This window comes from Mauremys mutica, chromosome 5, assembly GCF_020497125.1.
Source record: "Mauremys mutica isolate MM-2020 ecotype Southern chromosome 5, ASM2049712v1, whole genome shotgun sequence".
Taxonomy (NCBI): Eukaryota; Metazoa; Chordata; order Testudines; family Geoemydidae; genus Mauremys; species Mauremys mutica.
This window is the reverse complement of record NC_059076.1, coordinates 138,830,823-138,852,867: the sequence shown is the minus strand read 5'-3', so window position 1 is coordinate 138,852,867 and position 22,045 is coordinate 138,830,823. Positions and strand designations below refer to the sequence as shown.

Sequence of the window (22,045 nt, the reverse complement as noted above, 5' to 3'; positions counted from 1 at the left end):
AAAAAGTATGGATTGGATGAATGGACTATAAGGTGGATAGAAAGCTGGCTAGATCGTTGGGCTCAACGGGTAGTGATCACCTGCTCCATGTCTAGTTGGCAGCCAGTATCCAGCGCAGTGCCCTAGGGGGCTGACCTGGGGCCAGTTTTGTTCAACATCTTCATTAATTATCTGGATAATGGGATGGATTGCACCCTCGGCAAGTTTGCAGATGACACTAAGCTGTGAGGAGAGGTGGATACACTGGAGGGTAGGAACAGGATGCAATGACCTAGACAAATTGGAGGATTGGGTCAAAATAAATCTGATGAGGTTCAATAAAGACAAGTGCCAAGTCCTGCACTTAGGACGGAAGAATCCCATTCACTGTTACAGACTGGGGACCAACTGGCTAGGCAGCAGTTCTGCAGAAAAGGACCTGGGGATTACAGTGGATGAGAAGCTGGATATGAGTCAGCAGTGTGCCCTTGTTGCCAAGAAGGCCAACGGCATATTGGGCTGCATTAGTAGGAGCATTGCCAGCAGATCAAGGGAAGTGATTATTCCCCTCTATTCAGCACTGGTGAGGCCACATCTGGAGTATTGCATCCAGTTTTGGGCACCCCAATCAAGAAAGGATGTGGACAAATTGGAGAGTCTCCAGCAAAGGGCAATGAAAATGATCGGGGGCTGGGGCCCATGACTTATGAGGAGAGGCTGAAGGAAGTGGACTTATTTAGTCTGCAGAAGAGAAGAGTGAGGGGGATTTGATAGCTGCCTTCAACTACCTGAAGGGGGGTTCCAAAAAGGATGGAGCTCGGCTGTTCTCAGTGATACAGATGACAGAACAAGGAGCAAAGGTCTCAAGTTGCAGTGAGGGAAGTCTAGGTTGAATATTAGAAAACCCTATTTCACTAGGAGGGTGGTAAAGCACTGGAATGGGTTACCTAGGGAGATGGTGGAATCTCCATCCTTAGAGATTTTAAGTCACAGCTTAACAAAGCCCTGGCTGGGATAATTTAGTTGGGGTTGGTCCTGCTTTGAGTAGGGGTTTGGACTAGATGACCTCCTGATGACCCTAATCTTCTATGATTCTTCTATGTCTAGTGGTCAGAGAAAGGGAATGAGCACCATTAGAGCTGGGATCTATTCCTCACTGCTACTTATTTGCTGTGTGACCTCAGGTAAGTGTCTGTGTGCCTCAGTTTCCCCCTCTATAAAAATAATATTAACCCACCTTTGTAAAGTTCTTCTAAACCATGGCTTAGAAATGCAAATTAACAGTGAAAAGGTAGAACAGAGTCCCAGCTGAGCCCAGTAAGAAATCCCACCAAAATCATGCTGTTTATAGCAGTAGAATCCATTTCTCTATGGGGACAGCTACATTTCAATATTGGTCAAGCATCAGTGCAGTTCTGATAGAGCTGGCAATGGTGGAAACATTAGCATATCCTGAGATAGACAACCTAGTGGTTAAGATGTCTTCACCAGCACTTACACCATTGTTAGCACCAGTGGTAGCTAAACAGACAGAACCTGAAGTCTTTAAAATACCAACTCCCTCCATGGACTTGAGACCTCCCTTTGTCTGGTTCCCTATACCCACTTTACAGATATATGCCTCAGAAAACTGTCCCCAGATCATTGTGTGTTTATAACGCACTGTGAATCATTATCCTCCAGGATATATAACCTGCACCTATTTCCCTGCACTTATCAATACCTGTCAATAGGCCATTTTGTAAGGGGCTAGCTACACACAACCCCTTTGGAGAGTCTCTATTGTCAGACAGTTCAGGCTCTGAAGCACTCTCAGCAGAGGAATGATCATGGTATTGCTGCATCTGTTCAAGCATGAGCTGCTCTAAAAATACAAGCCACGTTATGGAGATTCAAAAAGCATGCCAAGAGCTCATTAAAAAGCGACAAAGTCTGCCTAAGAGAGCCTTCCGGCTACATTTCAGAAGCTTGAAAACAAAGGAGGGGAAGGGTAAGGACTTGTGAGAAGAAACAAGGCTGCTAAAATTTCATATGTAAAAGCCTACCCCAAAAATCAACAAGCAGGCCTCAATATCTGTCGTGTCTATGGCAGTGGTGGGCACCCTGCGGACCGCAGGCCGCATGTGGCCGGTCAGGGTAATCCGCTGGCGGGCCGTGAGAGTTTGCTTACATTGACCATCCGCAGGCAGGGCCACCCGCAGCTCCCAGTGGCCACGGTTCACCATTCCCGGCCAATGGAAGCTGCAGGAAGCAGCAGCCAATGTAAACAAACTGTCTCGCGGCCTGCCAGCGGATTACCCTGATGGGCCGTGTACAGCCTGCGGGTTGCCCACCACTGGTCTACGGTACGAGTGGCAAATCATCCAATGCTAAACAATCACCAAACACTCTGTTAATGTCTACGCACAAGACACTATAGTCACATCTAGCAGCTGGAAACAACAAAGCCTAGTCACGAATTACAGTTACACACACACACACACACTCCTACAAGCATATACAGCTCTTTCTGAAAAGAAATTTTAAAGCATGAAAGGAAATAACCTGCAGCTCGTAGGAATCACCATAATGGATGAGACCTGTGATCCATCTAGTCCAGCATACTGTCTCTGAAAGAGGCTACAACGAGATGCTTCAGAGGAATATGCAAAAATCCATGCAGTAGGCAGATGTGGGATAATCAGTCCCCAGGGAAGATCTCATCTTAATCCCTGATAGAGAAGGGTTTAAAATGTGAAGCAGGAGGTTCTAGCAAAATTCTATATTCTAGCAAAAATTGTTACCATTAACTATTATAGTAACTCTAGATATTCTTGTTGTCAATATAAGTGTTCACCTCAGAATAAATAAAACCTCAGAAATAAACCTCAGAAATCCCTGATAACTGGAGATTCCAAACAACTTTGGTATGATTGGTAATTATCCTATAAAATCACCTGGTGCTCAAATTTTGCAGCCAATTTGACACCCTGTAAGCAACAGTTATAAGTAACTGAAACCTCTCACTGCCAGAAGCTGGGACTGGATGACAGTGGATAGATCACTCAATAAATTACCTGTTCTGTTCATTCCCTCAAGCATCTGGCACCGGCCACTGTCAGAAGACAGGGTACTGAGCTAGTTGGACCATTGGTGTGATCCAGTATGGTCATTCCTATGTTCTAAGTAGGAAATTTTCTTTTCTTTGCAATAGTCCCCATATACTGGCTGGAAGTCTATGGAACTGGTATAGGTTTCTTTTCTCTCTGGACTGAGAGTAAGTGGGTACTAAATCATTAATCTTACATTTGTATTAAAATGCAAAATTAACTAGTTTAATACAACACGAATGTGCAGGCCTCTGAGAAGTGATTACGTAAAAATGGCACCTTCTCTGTATATCGCTTGTCCCCGGTGAGCATTCAGTCATACCCAACTAAAATAAGTTCACTGCATTTCACCACTCCTTTTACTGCAAGATCACTACAGCTATTGGAGATGGAGCTGGATTCCATTCCTTTTCATTCATCATCAGAATTGTTAGTGAAGAGTTCCAATTGCAGGGTGAAATTATGCCCTTGTTTATACTTGTGCAACACATTCGAAGACATGCTTGTGCAACCCCGGTGAATGTTATAATCAGTTTAAATGGAGTCAAGTATCAGAGGGGTAGCCGTGTTAGTCTGGATCTGTAAAAAGCGACAGAGTCCTGTGGCACCTTACAGACTAACCGACGTATTGGAGCATAAGCTTTTGTGGATGAATACCCACTTCGTCAGACACATGCGTCTGACGAAGTGGGTATTCACCCACAAAAGCTCATGCTCCAATACGTCGGTTAGTCTATAAGGTGCCACAGGATTCTTTGTAGCAGTTTAAATGGAGGAAAACTGCATAACCCTGGATCTAAACCTGATTGCTAGAGAGCCTCAGGCACACTATTTATCATCTGGTATTCAACTTTTAAATCCCAGCCGCGGTATTCAGGGCCCTGTTGTATTAGCTCTTGTATAGATAGGTAACAATACCATCCCTGCCACAAAGAACCTACAATCAGTTTGAAACAAGATATGATACGTGAGTGTCAAACAAGAGGATGAGGGTAACAGCAATAAGACTTCAAGGTTACAAAGGTTAACCCTGGAGACAACCTATGAATCCCTTACAAAAAAATATCATCCCCTATGGTACACTATCCTGACTGTCCCTTATCACAGGTAATTTTGTAATGCTCAGCTTTGCCCCCTATGCTTAATCAAAGAAAGGACTGTCTAAAGATCTGACACTTAACAATTTCACACTAGTGAATTTTGGTATTGATCACAATGCATTTTGACAACACTGATGAATTCTGACAACGATTAGAGGAGAAAACTTCCATTCACACAAATATCTCGGCAATCAGCAATTAAGGGGAACAAAATACTGGAAAACTGCACCACCTCAAAAGGATTTTGATAAAAATCACAGAACTGTAGGACTGGAAGGGACCTCGAGAGGTCATCTAGTCCAACCCCCGGCACTCATGGCAGGACTAAGTGTTAATGTTACACTGTGCGGTGACAAAATGGCTCAGACAACCAGTAATGGGACAGATATTTTCCTGTAGGTTGCCAAATGAAACCAAGCTCAAATTAGTAATGCATGAAAGTTGTTACTTATAAGTTGATGGATCTTAGCCCAGTCCACAGACAACTGACACAAATGGCACTAATTGCCCCCTTAGCTGACAATCTCCACAGAGACCAGTGGAGACTAGGTTGCTCTCTCATCCCTAGAGGTGCTCTTAGGCTGAGGAACACTGATGTGGCAGGGTGGGGATGCTTGCATTGTTTCTGGCCCTGCTATTCCTGTCCTGTAGATAACAGGATTTTAGTCAGCAGGGCTGTCAGCCTGGCACCTTTCAGCAGCACTAAATTCACACAAAAGATTGAAAAAAAGGAAACCATTATCCAGTATTTTAAAGTCTGCCTGAATACAATAGTGGCTCTTGAAATACAGTTAGGTTGTTCTCTTCCTAAAAAGGGTAGAGATGAGGATGTTCGTGTGTTGTTACTTGCAGAGTTAAAAGCCAGTTTACTCAGCAAAGCCACAGTTCCACGTTCCGCAGCAGGAGCCTTGTTTACATGTCACCCAGGAGACTGACTCAGACATTAGACTTGGAAAAAGCCCTATTAGATCACCCCTTATTGCTGCTCTGAACTGATTTATGAAGGGTCACAGGCCATAAGTTTTAAACCTAGCCTGTTCCACTGTCAGTGCTGGACTGTTCCTTACAGCAAAACTCCTATTGCTTAAACTAAGCGCAAGTTAGCATTTTCACCTATACTTGTTATGTGACTGACAAAGCTGCTACACTCCGCTATAAGAGGGCTCATACCTTTTTACAAAGCTATTCTGTTGACTGAATTCATACATATAGACTTTAAGGTCAGAAGGGACCATCGTGATCTAATCTGACCTCCTGCACATTGCAGGCCACAGAGCCTCACCCACCCACTCCTGTAATAGAGTGTAACTCTGTATCCTTGAAAATTATGATGTGGCTGATTCAATAGGCATGCTAGTGTGAGTATACTTTTGCAGTATCATACTCAGCGTTTTTCCATTGCTTTTGAAGTGCTTTATTAAGAGCCTCAGCTGAGTTTCCTCTCTCATCCCTGCCCCGCTTTTCACCCTTACTAGGAGCATGGCTGTGGAGCTCCGAGCAAGTATCTTCTTGTACACAATTTCAAAGTATAGGTGAACTGAAAATTTTTAAAAGTGCAAGTTGGCTGAATTTCTTTAGTAACTTAAGTATAATTTTTATTAAGATTAGTTGGTGAAAAGACATAAATGCAGTCTCCATCTTAAAATAAATGGATGGTTTCTTTGCTCTGGATCGCTTCTCTATTTAAAAAAATAATCAGAAAGTTTGTCCCACCTTTTCTAGAATTTCTCTCTCCCCTCCACCTCCTCCTTTCCTCTGGGTTGGCGTTGCTGCTCCTGCATACAATAGCATGAGCAGCACCAAAATCAAACAGACAGCCATATAGTTAATTTCACCTTCAGCCTCTAGGCAGGTAGAGTGCAGTTGATAGGAGCCTAATCTATGTCACTGTCTCTGCTCAAAGGCCTAGGTGTGAGAGAGTGAAACCAACTAGGTTGCCATCAATTTCACGCTAGAGCTACAGTCCTGCAGAAATCCTCCCAAGCAGGGCTGTCCTGCAAAATAATTCTTTTTAACTGACTCTGTAAGTGGCTGAAAGAAAATACTGGATACCTAAACCCTGCAAACCATTGGGAGGAGCAGGTTTTATTTATCAAGCAAGCTGGACTTAATTAGTACAAACTTAAAAGACTGGCATAACAGCATTGGTTGTAGTGTTGTCTGCTGAAGCAGAGAATCACCACCTCTCTGCTCTGACATGCTGCTTCACTGTGTTAGAAATATACTGGGGTATCCCCACACAGAGAAATAAGCAGTGTGGCCCAGTGGAGGGGGACTACACTGAGAGGCAGGACACCTGGGTTCTATTCCTGGCCTGCTGAGTGACCAAGGGCCAGTCTCTGAGCCTCAGTTTCCCCATTTGTAAACTGTGCTTTTGTATGTGCTTGGAAATTTACTGGTTAAAAGAGATAGGTATTTTTGCTGCTGTCATATACCGTCCAAAAGTAAAAAAGGCCTTTATCTACTGCAATACCACATTGCAATCTCATATGTTATTTGCTATCTGCTATGGGGACTCATTAACGCTTTTCAAGTATCTTCTTCCCAATAAGCATCTGCATTTTGGATTATTTTAAGTGAAGGTGCTCTCTCTATTTTTGTGTGCAGTGCCAAGTAAGTTATTGACATCAAAATTATTTCTCAAACTATAACCACTTGAACTGGGCCATGTTGAATCTCATTTCATGTTCATATTTCTAGCCTCTTTGTCCATCTTGTATTATTTTTCTCTCCTCACTGTTCTCGCCTCCATTCTTTGCAATTTAGTATTATCTGCCAATGTAATTAACATGGTTTTTAACACCTCTTCCAGATTAAAGATGTGAAATAAAAGCAGGCCCACACCAATCACTGCAGCACCCTCTTCAGGAGTCCCCTGACCCTCCAATTCACTCAATACACTATCATTTATCATAACTCTTTCTTTATGATCCTCCAGCCAGTTTTCAATCCCAGTGACAGCATTCACACTCAAACCAATCTGGATTCATGTATGTAGCAAGTTTTCTGAGCCACGGAGCCAAATTGAGACTTGGTGTAAGCAAGCATCCCTCCTTTGACTTCAGATGCACCCGAGTATAGCAAGTCTGAATTTGGGTAACTGTATCAAGTCAGACTCAAAAAGGAGTTGTACAACTAGACAGGAAGCAACACAGGCCCTGTTACTGCCATCTACTCCATGTGGCTGAATCCCTGTGCTTACACAGAGCCCCACTGATTTCAAACAGGCTCTGCACGAAGCAACTCACAGGCCTTACAATCCAAAGGTTATCAAGTGTACACTAGCCATTATTTGAATGATTCTGCCAGTGTTTAGGGACTTGTTTTGGTCTATTTTTAAGAGACAACATGTTGATCTTTTTCCTAGGAGATTCTATTTCTGTCATTTTCCCTTTAAAATTGTTATTCTAAGCTTATTTGGGATTGGTTTCTTCTGGGAGGGAAGGGAGTGCAGTTCAAGGATGAGTTTGTTTTCTTCTTGCTCCCCATACTTCCTCCCTTTAAAAAAAAAAAAATTAGGTCAAGCAGGTTAACAGATGAAAGAGCAAGTTAATTTGTGTTTTCAGAAGCCCAACTAAAACACAGCAAGCATGTTTCAGTTTTTAAATGATCTTTGGTCTTGTTTTTTACTATTACAGTTATTTTGGGGATGTGCTAACTTTCTCCCTGGGAGTGCAACAGCACCTTTATTTTCTTTCATTTAAAAAAAAAATCTTCAAAGATTTTACTGAAATCCACCTACCACATTCCTGTTGCACAGCAATTTTGTAATTCTATCCCCACCACCAAAAAAACCAAATGTATATTTGTCTGGCATGCAACAATTCAGAGCACACCACCACTGAGACAAGTGCATTCTTTCAAAGTGTTTACTTCCAAACCAGGAAGGAAATCCACAGGATTGATGCATCACACAGCATGCGGTGAAGAAACAAAATAAAGGGTTGGGGGTTATTTTAGTGGACTAATGCGACTGACAGTTCTTGGATACACATCCTGATCCATGGTTCTACGTGATCCAAGCAGGTCACAAAACTGATTCCTGGAGAGTTCATATGAAAACTAATGTGGTACATAAGAACATAAGAAAGGCCGTACCGGGTCAGACCAAAGGTCCATCTAGCCCAGTATCTGTCTACCGACAGTGGCCAATGCCAGGTGCCCCAGAGGGAGTGAACCTAACAGGCAATGATCAAGTGATCTCTCTCCTGCCATCCATCTCCAACCTCTGACGAACAGAGGCTAGGGACACCATTCTTACCCATTCTGGCTAATAGCCATTTATGGACTTAGCCACCATGAATTTATCCAGTCCCCTTTTAAACGCTGTTATAGTCCTAGCCTTCACAACCTCCTCAGGTAAGGAGTTCCACAAGTTGACTGTGCGCTGCGTGAAGAAGAACTTCCTTTTATTTGTTTTAAACCTGCTGCCTATTAATTTCATTTGGTGACCCCTAGTTCTTGTATTATGGGAATAAGTAAATAACTTTTCCTTATCCACTTTCTCAACATCACTCATGATTTTATATACCTCTATCATGTCCCCCCTTAGTCTTCTCTTTTCCAAGCTGAAGAGTCCTAGCCTCTTTAATCTTTCCTCGTATGGGACCCTCTCTAAACCCCTAATCATTTTAGTTGCCCTTTTCTGAACCTTTTCTAGTGCTAGAATATCTTTTTTGAGGTGAGGAGACCACATCTGTACACAGTATTCGAGATGTGGGCGTACCATGGATTTATATAAGGGCAATAATATATTCTCAGTCTTATTCTCTATTCCCCTTTTTAATGATTCCTAACATCCTATTTGCTTTTTTGACCGCCTCTGCACACTGCGTGGACATCTTCAGAGAACTATCCAATGGCAGAAAGACATTTAACACTTACAACAATTTAGAGCCTCTTACACATCATAGCTTGATTTCCTAGATTGCAAGCTGCTGGGGCAAGAACACTGTCTATGTCTAAGTCTGTTATTTCATTATGTTTGTAAAGTACATAGCAAAACAGGGTCCTGGTCATGGCCTATAGGCACTCTGATAATATAAATAACTAATATCTGCTTTGTGCAAGTGCTGCCCAAAGGATGCATTTCATTCAGAATCCAATTTCTGTTCTGCAGCACCAGAGGATGATCATGACTTGAAAGAGGCCTATGGGCCTGGAATACGCTTTACTTGAACCTGCCATGAATCTTTTAGAAAAACATCCGAGCTTGGTTTTAAATTGTAAGTGATGGAGAATCCACCACAAACCGCGGTAAATTGTTCCAATGGTTAATCACTCGGACTGTTAAAAATGTACACCTTATTTCCAGTCTGAACTGGTCTAGCTTCAATTTCCAGCCATTGCATGTGTTATACCTTCTGCTGCTAGATTGTTCCCCATGCAGGTACTTGTGTCTTTTCTGCATTATTATTGATAATTCTACCATTTCCATCTAGCAATGGACCAATACCATTGTCTTTTTGTTCCTAATATATTTTAAAAACTCCTTCTTACTGTCCTTCACTCTGCTGGCCATAGATTTCGCCTTGTGTCCTTTGGCTTCCCTTACCAATTTTCTAGAATTTTGAACATCTGGATTTATATTCCTTACTATCAACTTCCCCTTTCTTCCATTTGTTTTTTATTAATTATTATTATTAACAACTGCCTTCACATCCCCTCTAAACTAGGGCAGTTTTTGAACCAGCACAGCTTTCTTCCTCGATTGTGGGTTTTGGGGGGCATCTAAGGGCTCTCTTAAATGATTCCCAATTGTCATTCACATTTTTCTGATTAAGTTCTTCCTCCCAGCTGATTTAGCTCATTGTTATAAAAAATAAATATATGGAGATATACCTATATCTCATAGACCTGGAAGGGACCCCAAAAGGTCACCCCTGCCTTCACTAGCAGGACCAGGTACTGATTTTTGCCCCAGATCCCTACGTGGCCCCCTCAAGGGCTGAACTCACAACGCTTGCATCTGACGAAGTGGGTATTCACCCACGAAAGCTCATGCTGCAAAACGTCTGTTAGTCTATAAGGTGCCACAGGATTCTTTGCTGCTTTTACAGATCCAGACTAACACGGCTACCCCTCTGATACTTAACCCTGGGTTTAGCAGGCCAATGCTCAAACCACTGAGCTATCCCAATTGTGAAATTGGCCTTATTAAAGTACCAGGTATATATAATATTACTAGTCTGGACTTTATTCTGCTTGCACAATATAAATGTGATCAAGTCATGATCATCTGTACCTAAGCTACCATTAAGTTTTAGTTCTGTGATCAGTTCCTCTTTATCTGCTAGGATAAGATCTAACACAGAATTCCCGTGTGGTTGCAACACTTTTTGAGACAGGAAATTGTCATCTATTATATTTAGAAATTCCAAGGATATTTTACTACTAGCAGCATGAGACCACCAGCATGTGTCACTCAAATTCAAGTCTCCCACGATCTTGCAGCTTTCTTCCAACACATTAAAGATAGGTGCATATGGGAGAGGTCATCCTGTTCGCTAGTGTGATTAGGTGGTCTGTAGGAGACACCAATTAGTGCCCTATCTTGTGCTTTATCTGTTAGGATATGAATCCATAAGCATTCAAGATCATTTTATTTCAAGTTATCAGTGACTTGGAAACAGGTAATGCCACTTTTCACATAGCGTTCCAGTCCCCCTTCCCTTTTACCCACTCAATTCTTCCTAAATAGATTAAAAGCAATGATTATAACATTTAAATTATGCAAATCATCCCACCAGTTTTCAGTAATACCAACTAGCTCAAACTTATGCTCATAAATGAGCAATTCCAATTCCTCTTATTACCCACACTCCTAGCATTGGTTTATAGGCAATGAAAAACTTATCCTCCTCATGTCCTTTGGCTCCTTGATTAATTTTGTTCTCAGCATCTCAATTTTGTGCTGAGTGATCATATCTTCCCTCTTTTTACCCTTCCCTTTTGCTACTAGTTTAATCCTCTCCTAAGTACTCTAGCCTGCCTATTCCTAAGGAGATTGGTTCCCCTTCTATTGAGGTGGAGACCATCCAAACTATGCAGCCACCTCTCCCCACAGAAGATAGACCAATGTTCCATAAAACCAAAACCCTCCACCCTATACTACTCACCTAGTAAGCAATTCACTTCCAGAATCTTCTGCCTTCCTTTGCTCGAGGAACAGGAAGGTTCTCAGAAAAGATGGTTTGGACAGTCGTCTTTTTCAGCACACTTCCAAGTGCCCTGAAGTTATATCTCTGTGTGATATCCCATGACACAGTATCATTTGTGCCAATCAAACCCTCACCATCACCAACAGATCCTTGCCCATAGACTTCAGAAGCATATCCAGTCGTAGAGTGACATCTCGTGTCTAGGCTCTGGGAAGGCAACACACTTTCCTGTTGTCTGCCTGTTCCTTACAGAATGTTTATTCAATTCTTCTGAGTACTGAACAAGGATAGTCTGTCTACCTTGGATGGCTGAAGAACTCTTTGCAGGTAAGCCTGATTTTCTTAGAGGTTGGACCAAGATACCATCTACACGTGTCTCCCATATGTCCGTTTCCTTGGACCAGCTGGATCTTGAGAGGTTTCTTCCACAGATTCCATATTGAGGACCTGGTATCCATTTGAAACTTCTAGCTGTGGGAATTCCTCCTGCTTCTCTTCTCCCTTGTGGCCAGGGTCTGGCTATTCTCATCTGTCTCCAACCATGTGGAATGCTGCTATGATCTCGTCTCTGGTGGTTACAAATGACTAGGCCTCCCCTCTGACTTCCTCTGTAACCGATTCCTTCGTGGCCAGCTCCATTCTTCCTTGAGCATGAGATACTGGTGGTTTGTCAACCTGGTTGTCTTAAGAACTCTTGAGCTTCTCCGATTCTTAGTAGCATCTCAATTTGCCCCTCCAATACAAGAATCTTTTCCTCCAGTACAGGCACAAACTTGCACTTCAGGCACAGGAAATCCCTCCTGACTTCAGGCAGGAAAGAGAATATGGCACACCCACTGCAACTCCCTGGAGAAACTGAGCAGAGGGTTTTGTTCTTACCCAAAACTACATATGTTATTCATGCAGGGAAAGCCGTGCATGAGGTTTGGTTCTCACCTGAGGCTGTGTGTTTAGTCTATGCTGTTACTCAGGCAGAACTTAGCAAGTCCAAGACTCTCCTCCTTCATTTCAGTCCTGACAATCAAATTGCTCATCTATAGCCTGATCACCTCACACACTGTTTATTGCCACCACCATCCCCTCTCTCACCTTCTAGATACCAATCCTTGCTCCTGCTCCAGTCCATCCAAAGTCATCTTACTTGTGTGATCATGTCACCCCTTCTATAAATCTTTCCATGGCTCTCCACTGCTCATCAAGTCTGAACTCTTTGTCCTTGGCATTCAAAGACCTACAAACCTCCCTCTGACTTTGTCTTCACTTACATTCCATTCTATCAGTAATATCAATCTTTATGTCCCCTTTGCTCCCCGCCTCCTCCTCTGTCTCTCCTGCCATGCTGCTCTCTGCGTGTGAAATGTCTTCCATAAACTTGTTTGCCAAGCCACCCCCGTACCTCATTGAAATCAGCCCTAAAAAAGCTCTATTCTCCCATCTCACCTACAAGGAGTGAGGCAGGAAATAAAAGAGAAGCAAGGAGAGTTAAATTAATGGAGCATCAAGATACATACATACCTTACTACGTAGCTGTGTGATAGTACCACCCTGGTCCTTCCCACTGTTTTTTGTCTGTTTATGACCCTGGCTTATTGTGTTATACTTATGTTAGATTGATGCTCTTCAGAGCAGGAACCACCTTTGTACTTGTCTTTGAAAAGTTCCTAGCACGTTCCGAGGTAATAAAGTAAGGAATCGTGCCATGAAATAAATACAGAGAAAATTTAAGGTTGAATCACAGAGAAAACATCCCAAGAGTGAAATCTATTATTCTGTGAAATAATCTCCAAAGAGAAGGAGTTGAAGCCCCATCTTTAAGAGATTTAGACTAGGATAAAGTACTAAAAATATACTGGAGAGAACAATCCTGCACTAGCCAGACCAGGGAGGGATGTATTAGATGAGCTGTTAAGTCTTTCTAGCTCAAATTTCTAAGATATACAGTTAAAATACAAAGGAAGTGAAGTTTAGATTAATTCAGTTCTTCCCCATACACACAATTTCCTTTTCTAGGGTTTGAAAAACACCTATTCAAACACCTTCTACCAGAAGACTAAACCTCCAAGCCAGAGGCCCATACTCAAAATGGAGCTAATCCCTCCAGCAGGGTGTCACAGTTTCAGGATGACAGCATGTTTTTCCCCCACTTCCATGGTCCATTCCAAGAGCTGCCAGTCAGGTCTCAGGTCTCCGACCATCACTTGTCTCTGGGCAAGAACCCTTGTTCCATTTTCTTCACACTGGGGGTTTTAAGACTGCACAGCTCCCTGCCTTACACTGTGATATCCCCAGCAGGCCAGTCTGCCTAAAGGCCAGCGCCTGTGCATTGCTTTCGCTCTGATGGCTATGAATAGCATATTGCCAGCAGTCACAAGTTACCACACAGCTCTTTCTAAGCAAAGTACATTTATTCTTGAGGTAAAAGCATTGCAGAGAAAACGTAATAAAAATCAACAGATTTAAAACATACAGGAGTCACCCATCAGTTTTATGGGACCCTAGCAGGCCAAAATCTTTCCAACCTTTACAGGAGGGTAGGGATCCCTCTTGGACAAAGGTCCCACTTGTGCACCTGCTGCACATCCGCAAGAGAGCACAAGCGTAGTTTTGGATCCATCTCCACCCCTCCCAACCAAAAGTGTGATACTGGAGGTCACTGCTAGTTGGTGACAAAGAAAATGCTCATACAGGCGAGTTCCACAAAGGAATAGCCTTCTAAGAAGTCATCCTGACTTAGTCAGGAGAGCTGGTCACCAGTGGACTGATTTGAAAAACCAAAGCCAATTTTGACACTTAAAGATGAGTTTCCAAAGGGCTTATGGCACATCCAGACTGTCTGAAGAAAAGTGGAAGACGACAAATTAAATAAGATGTTCCTTATGCCCTGAAATGAGAACAGGAAGGTGTCTCTGGTTAAGCATCTCCTTATTCTCAGCTGATACAGTACAGTAACTTCTTAACGCAATACTCCCCAGCGAACCATAAACAGATGTGTCTGCTACAGCAACAGTACTAAGACTCACCTCCTTCCCCTCTCCTCAAGCAGTCACAAAAAAAACCCAAATCAAAGCTCAATAATACTACTTAGCACCCTTCATCTCCTCACAATGACCCTTTGGAAAGGTAAGTGCTATCATCAACATTTTATAGATAAGGAAGTTGAGGCGCAGGCAGGTGTCATGACTTGCCCACGATCACCCAGCAAGTCAGTGGCTGAGCCAGGACTAAAACTCAGCGCTATTAGCTCCCAGTCCTGCGTTTCATTTATTCTGATTCATAATCAGAAAATCTAATAACTCAAAACACAAGTAGAAACTGTCCATGAAAAACAAAAATCACCAAAAAATAACCCCCATAGACCCTCTGACACATAATTCCCACCCCAAAACTCTCAACTCACCCAGACCTTCCCTGGACATCCAGGACTAAAGAGGGACAATAGCCTGCAGTTATGACCAGGGTGGATTTGATTCAAATCACTAGTCAGGAAGATTCTTTAATCATGGTTTTCTACACAGAAGTGCATTCTTGTTGGTTATTATAACCTTAATACATATTCTTCACAATTAAGAGATAGATATAGATTTCATTTTTAGAAGGTACACACAATACATTTTTAAGTGATTTATTTTGATTAGTTTTATAGCTATATCAGAAAATGAATGATTGTTTGGTTATTTCATTTACCAAAGGTAACTGAAGCAGATATTTATGAAGTCATTGGGAGGTGAACTATCTCCAATTCAACAGGTTAATCCTTTTCTTGCCATGATGTATTAGGAGGAGAACATCACCAGACAGACATTTAAATTGTTTTATTTAACTAAAACAACAGCGTTAAGTATTTTGGATTTTTTTCCTTCAACAGCAAACATATAATATTTTAACAAAACAAGCAAATGTCCCTCGCTTCTCACAATTACCTCCAGACTTCTTCTCCTTGTCCAGATCTATTCCACCCCCAACAATCTTCTATTCATTGAACTTTTTGAAACTTTGCACTTTCAGAGAGAGGTAAGGGACTGACTTTGTGTACACAAATTTGCACAGGGACAATAGAGTTGAGGTCTGTTATTTCTCACCACTATACATTAACAAAAATGTTTTTAAATAAATGTTAACAAGCATGTTACCTCAGGAGACACAAATCCATGGTTTGAGAACTGCAAAACTAAGCATCTCTGATGGTATCTTCTAGACTGAGCAATGAGTCGATTGGGTAGATAGAAAGATTAACCTAAATAATCTATAGAGAAGCCCCTGAAACCCCAGAAGATTGGGTCCCTAATCCATGAACTATTGGAACTCATTTACAAAACTTTTCTTAAACATTATACGAATATATTGTCTCATACTAGAATTTATAATCCCTATTCCACGATGAGATCTTTGAGCCATAATGTATCTTAATTAAAACTATATTTAAGGTATGCTTTTTGAGGAAAAAACCTTTTATCAAAAAAATCCAATTTAAATTTAAAAAAAATCATTATGCCACTCAGATCTGCAACAGGAGTGCATCCCTTAAAGTAGTGCTAACTTGTAATATACTTTTACCACTTATTTCATAATAAGCAACAAGACTCACCGAGAGGCTAACACAAACGTGAAAATAAAAAAATCCAATGACACTCTCCTAGAATGGCCCAGACAGACTTTCAGGCCTCACCAAATAGGAGCAGGTAGCGGGTTCATAACTTTTGCAAGTGAATTTAATTCTAGAAAGGAAGCTATTTTCCACGAGATTGATGAGGAAGTTAATACTCTCTATAAATAAACTACTCTGTGCAGACTGTAAGGGTTCACCAAGATGGAGCTGCTTATAGCAGGGGCTCTTAACCTTTTTCTTTCTGATCCCCCCCTCAACCCACTATAAAAGTTCCACAGCCCATCTGTGCCACAAAAACTGTTTTTCTGCGTATAGAAGCCAGGGCCAGCGTTAGGAGGTAGCAAGCAGGGCAACTGCCCAGGGCCCCACCAGGGCCGGCTGCAGCGTTTTTGCCACCCCAGCGGGCCCACTCCCCCCCCCAAAAAAGTCACGATCGGCTCGTCTGCCGCCGCTTAATTCTTCAGCAGCAATTCGGTGGCAGGTCTTTCCCTCCAGGAGGGACTGAGGGGCCTGCCGCCGAATTGCTGCTTAAGACCCAGACACATCGCCCCTTCCCATTGGCCGCCCCTGGCACCTGCTTGCTGCACTGGTGCCTGGAGCCAGACCCGGGCCCCACACCACAGGGGGCCCTGTGAAGCTAAGTTGCTCAGGCTTCAGCCCCAGGCAGTGGGGCTTCAGCTTTCTGACCTGGGCCCCAGCAAGTCTAATGCTGGACCTGCTTGGCGGACCCCCTGAAGCCTGATCGCAGCCCCCCAGTGGCCCCAGGACACTGGCTTACAGGATCAGGGCCTAACATTATAAAAGGAAAGGTAAACATAAAACTGAAAAAAACACATCTCAGTCGCACGGCACAGAAGCTGTGTCAGATTAGAACTGACTAGTCAGTTCCTTAATAGTGTATGTAAATTTCCCCCATAGACAGAAGGAAAGTAACGCAGGTACCAGAATTAATGCAAATGTTGATGTTTTTCCTGTTAGGGAGTTTTGAGCTGGACAGCATCAGGCTGATGATGTGGAATATTAACATAATTCAGGTAATAATGCTTTAAGCTGTCTTTTAATAAATAATTACGGGCATACGAACAGGGCACATCTACTGGAGCAGTTCAATTCTCACTGCGTTATGTTCTCCCATCTGGGAGGGGCTGAGGTGCACTGAAAATGCTCCAAAGAATCCTATTCAGCTTCTAGTAGCAACTGACTGTGGTTAAAACAAGCTTCCTGAGCAAGCTCAGTGAACAGAAGAAGTTAGCATCTAATCGGTCAGGCCTGTATCTTCATGACACATTCCTCTAGAGGCCGTTTGCATTTTTGTACAGTAATTCATAAGATATGGGACTGATTCAGCCAGCTCAGAATGTCACATGAGAAATATTACTCCTAAGGGTGGAAAATAAGAGGTAAAAAGACTTATTACACAGGGATACACATTTTAAACACGCAGACGGTAATAAACCTACACAGCATTCATCTTCAAAGCATCTTACAAACAATAGGCCACATTCTTGGCTGCCTTCGGGCCCCTTTGCACTGCTCAGGCAGGGCGGGGAGAGGGGGTTTTCCTCAGCTGGTGCGGTGCAGAGCAGAGCAGACATAGCTGCCCCACTCACTCTTCACAGCTGAGCCCCGAGTGCAGAGAACATGTCAGTACAGAGAGACAGTAAGAGCAGAGTGCACTGCTCCCCCAGCAACGCTGAGCTAGAGAATGGACCTTTAGGAACCATAACTAGCTGGCACAGATCTAAGCAGCCCCAATGCTGGGCTCATGGTGATACAGATTCCAGAGAGTCAGAACAGTAGAAGCCATTAACCAGTGCTCAAAAAATTCCTGCAATAGAGCTATCTCCATTTTATAGACTGAGGCAGACAGCCAACATTTTCATCCTCCTATTTGGGGTTCCTCCATTTCTGAGCACCCAACCCAAGATACCTAGGGCCTGATTTCCAGAAGCACTGAGCACTCACAGCTCCCGCTGACTTGGGTTGTGTGTGCTCAGAACTTGTGAAAAATCAGGGCCAAGAGGTCTTAAGTTGGGCATCCTAAAACAGACACCGAAGAGCAGTGGCCACCTTGGACATTTTTGGACTAAACATCTGGCTCAAAGACACAAAAAACACAAAGTAGAAAACCTCCCCTCCCAGGCACTGGTATGGCAAAGCAGAGAATCAGTATCTTGGACATCTATTATTCTTTTACTGCAGTAGTACCCTTCAGGAATCAGGCCCACTGTGCTAAGCATCATGCAGACAAACAAAAAGACAGTCCTTGCACCAGGAGTACTTACAATCTAAGTCTATGAAGAGTGTACATGGTGAATTCTCTTGAAGTCTTTAAACCATGATTTGAGGACTTCAGTGACTCAGCCAGAGGTTAGGGGTCTATTTCAGGAGTGGGTGGGTGCGGTTCTGCGGCCTGCAATGTGCAGGAGGTCAGACTAGATGATCACGATGGTCTCTTCTGACCTTAAAGTCTATGAGAGACGATGGAGAAGCACAAGAATGAAATGATTATGAACAGCTTGATAAGCAGAATTATTGCACACCAGCAGCCTGCCCATCCAAGAGTATTTTGCAGGCATTATCACAGAGAGGAATTTAATGAAGGATTTTGACATTTTACAGCACTTTTATAAACAACAAATTTTGTAAGACAAACTTCATTACTATTTTTGGATACAAGTATAAATATAATGGATGAAAGGACTGAGACAGATGTAATATGTTTGGATTTTATGTGATACAGTGACTCTCAAAACCCTGGCTTGAAAAGTTATTCCAGGTCATAAGAGAAACACTCAGGAAGACTTAAAATGAGTGTCACAAAAAGGAAATTATGTAGAACAACGTACTGACTTACGAAAAGATGTTTGGTGGGAAGGGGAAGGTTAACCACTTCTTTTAGGACCAACTCTAATTGATAAGGGAAGCTAAAGATATAAGAGAAAAAATCCATTGCGGATTGGGCTAAAGACAATAAGGATGGGGAAGAAAGTGTGTGTTAATTATAATAGGAACAAAAAGTAATCCTAGCAATGGTATACACCTGTTACTAGATGAAGATGGTAAAGTTGTTAGTAATAATAAGGCAGAAAAGGCCAAAGCATTAATACATTTTTCTTCTGTATTTGAAAAGCAGCAGGATGGTGTACTTATATCTTGATGAAGTACTTTATAGTCTATTAGTACTGAAGGAGGATGTTAGACAGTGTCTACTAGAGATAAACATTTTTAGATCATTAACTTGTATGCAAGAGTTATAGAAGAGTTGGCTGAGTAGATCTCTGGACCGCTGGATATTAATTTTTTAATAAATCTTGGAATACTGGGTAAATTGCAGAAGATGGTAAGAGTGTTATCACTGTGCAAAAGTGATAGGTGGAATAATCCCAGGAAACTCTCTGGGTTATGCAAAAATCAATCCCAGGCAAAATAATGGACAAGCTAATATGGGATTCAATTGATAAAGAATTAAAGGATAGGAATATAAGCAACGCCAGTCAACATGGTTACAGAAAAAAAGTCTTGTCAAACAAACATGATTTCATTGTCTGATGAAATGGATGTTTGGTTGATAAAGGTAACCACATAGATGTCATATACTTAGACTTTTATAAGGCATTTGACTTAGTACTGCATAACATTTGATGAAAAAATTAGCACTACATAATATCAATAAATAACATATTAAATAGATTAAGAAGCGGTTAACTGACAATGGGGATTGTAGTTGGCAATGGGGAATCATCATCAAAAAAGGGTGTTTCTTTGGTGGGGTTCCGTGGGGATCAGTACTAGGCTTGACGCTATTCAACATTTTCATCAGTGACCTGGAAATAAATATAAAAAATATCACTGCTGATAACATTTACAGATGACACAAAGACTGGCTTAGTGGTAAATAATGAGGAGGACTGGGCAGCCTTACAGAGCAATCTGAAGCTGGGCCCATTCACACAAAATGCATTTTAATACAGTCAAATGAAAATTATACATCTTGGAACAAGTAATGCAAGCCAGACCTACAGATTGGGGGACATTATTCTGGAAAGCAGTGACTCTGAAAAGGATTGGGGGTTATAATGGACAAGTAACTCAACAAACTCCCAATGCAATGTTGTGACAAAAAGTGCTAAGGTAATCCTTGGATGCATAAACAGGAGTAGTAGGGAAAAGGAGTTTACCTCTCTATATATTGCATTGGTGACACCTACATACAGCTCTGGTGTCCACCCTTTTTAAAGGATGTTGAAAAATTGGAGAGAATGCAGAAGAGAGCTGCAAAAATGATCTGAGGTCTGGAGAAAATGCCTTACAGGGCAAGAGACTTAAGAGCTCAATCTGTTTAATTTAGCAAAAAGATTGAGAGGTGAATTGATTCCAGTGTCAAAGTACGTTCACATGGAGAAAATACCAGGTATTAAAAGGGCTCTTTAATCTAGTGGCAAAAGGCAGAACAAGAAACAATGGCTAGAAGTCAAAGCCTGACAAATTCAAATTAGAAATAAGGCACAAATTTTCACCAGTGAGAGCGATTAAGCATTAGAACAAACTACTAAGGGAAGTGAAGGACTCTCCCGCCATCTCTTGATGTCTTCAAATAAAGACTGGGTTCTTTTCTGGAAGATGTGTTTTAGCCAGACAAGTTACTGGGCTCATTACAGGGGTAAACTGGTTAAATGTAATGGCCTGTGTTGTAACAGAAGGTTATACTAGATGATCTAAGGGTCATTTCTGGCTTTAAACTCTATGGATCCATAAGTCATTTATTAGGAATCTAGATGAGCAAGTAAACCATACATTAAAGGAAATACACATGATGATAAATTGGAAGGAGGTGCAAATGCTAGTGAGGGCAGAGAAATAATACAAAGGGATGTGAATTTTTTTTTAAAAGAGGCAGAAAGTAATTCAGCAAAAAAAATGTCAGATAATATATCTATGCAAAAAAATGATACATCACACACATTTATTGGGAGGAGACATTTGGAAAGGAGTAATGCTGAAAGATCCAGAAATTTAGATATGAGCTTGCAACTTTTTTTTTTTTTTTTTAAAGGATGTGATTCGGTCACGCAGAGACATCCAGTCACAAAACTGTCCTCTATACTGTTCAGGTGTGATTTCACACAGAGTATTACTTTCCCCACATCACCAGGAAGCTAGACAAACTGGAGGGAGTTCAGTGAAGAGCAACAAACATGATCAATGAATTGATTACGGGGAAGACTGAGAAACCGAAGTGCTAGAACTTAGGTGGAGATGATTTATGGGCAGGAAGGCATCATTCTTCCTCAAGGGTGATTAGATATCACAATGATGGTATAAAAATCTGGATGGATAGGAGAGACAGGAAAATTATCTACAAATAACTAAATAATGTAAACACAAAGGGAACGAGAGGAACCATTTAGGGTGGTACAATGGACTATAACTAGGAGTGACTGGATATCATTAGTAAAGGAAGTGTTTGCACTGAAAAGCAGGAAAGACATCCTGACATTCATTATTTATATTAAAGCGGCATTCAAAGGTCCTAACCAGATTCCTGCCCCAAAGAGTTTATAAACTAATTTGAAACAAGACATGACAAGTTAATTTAACAAACAATAGCCCAGGAGAGGGAGGCCAAGTTAACAATAAGATAGCATGGTTACGATAATAGCTATTGTATAACTCAATAGTTCTAAAGCACCTGAAAAGGTCCTCTTAAAAGTAAATACTCCAACTGTTCTGACAGGAAGGGATCTATTAGCCAGGAAATCAGTTCCCTTTGGGGAAACTGGGAAACCCCATGTTTAAACTAGACTGGACAAGACACTAGTAAATGTACTTCAGGAACTCTTATCTTTGGTTTTTCTATAATGCTCAGCAGAGATACGATGAAGTAGAGGCACGTTAGACCTGTATGAGAGCATCCACAGCGCATGCACTTCATTTGTTAAACGGAAGTGAGTCAGCAACCACCTACTCCTCCCAAAGGGGTTTTTCCTCCCAAATATTTACAGAAGGAGCCACACCATCCAGTGCTCATTCACCTGCACATCCACCAATGTGATATGTGCCAGCAATGCCCCTCTGCCATGTACACTGGCCAAACCAAACAGTCTCTAT

At 41.9% G+C, this 22,045-nt stretch overlaps 1 protein-coding gene across 2 annotated transcripts in view; it reads right to left on the bottom strand.

The window, feature by feature from the left end:
• The window catches only part of EXOC6B (exocyst complex component 6B), a 447,723-nt gene that overhangs the window by 420,739 nt on the left and 4,939 nt on the right, over nt 1-22,045 (bottom strand). The gene's annotated exons all lie outside the window — the stretch shown is intronic.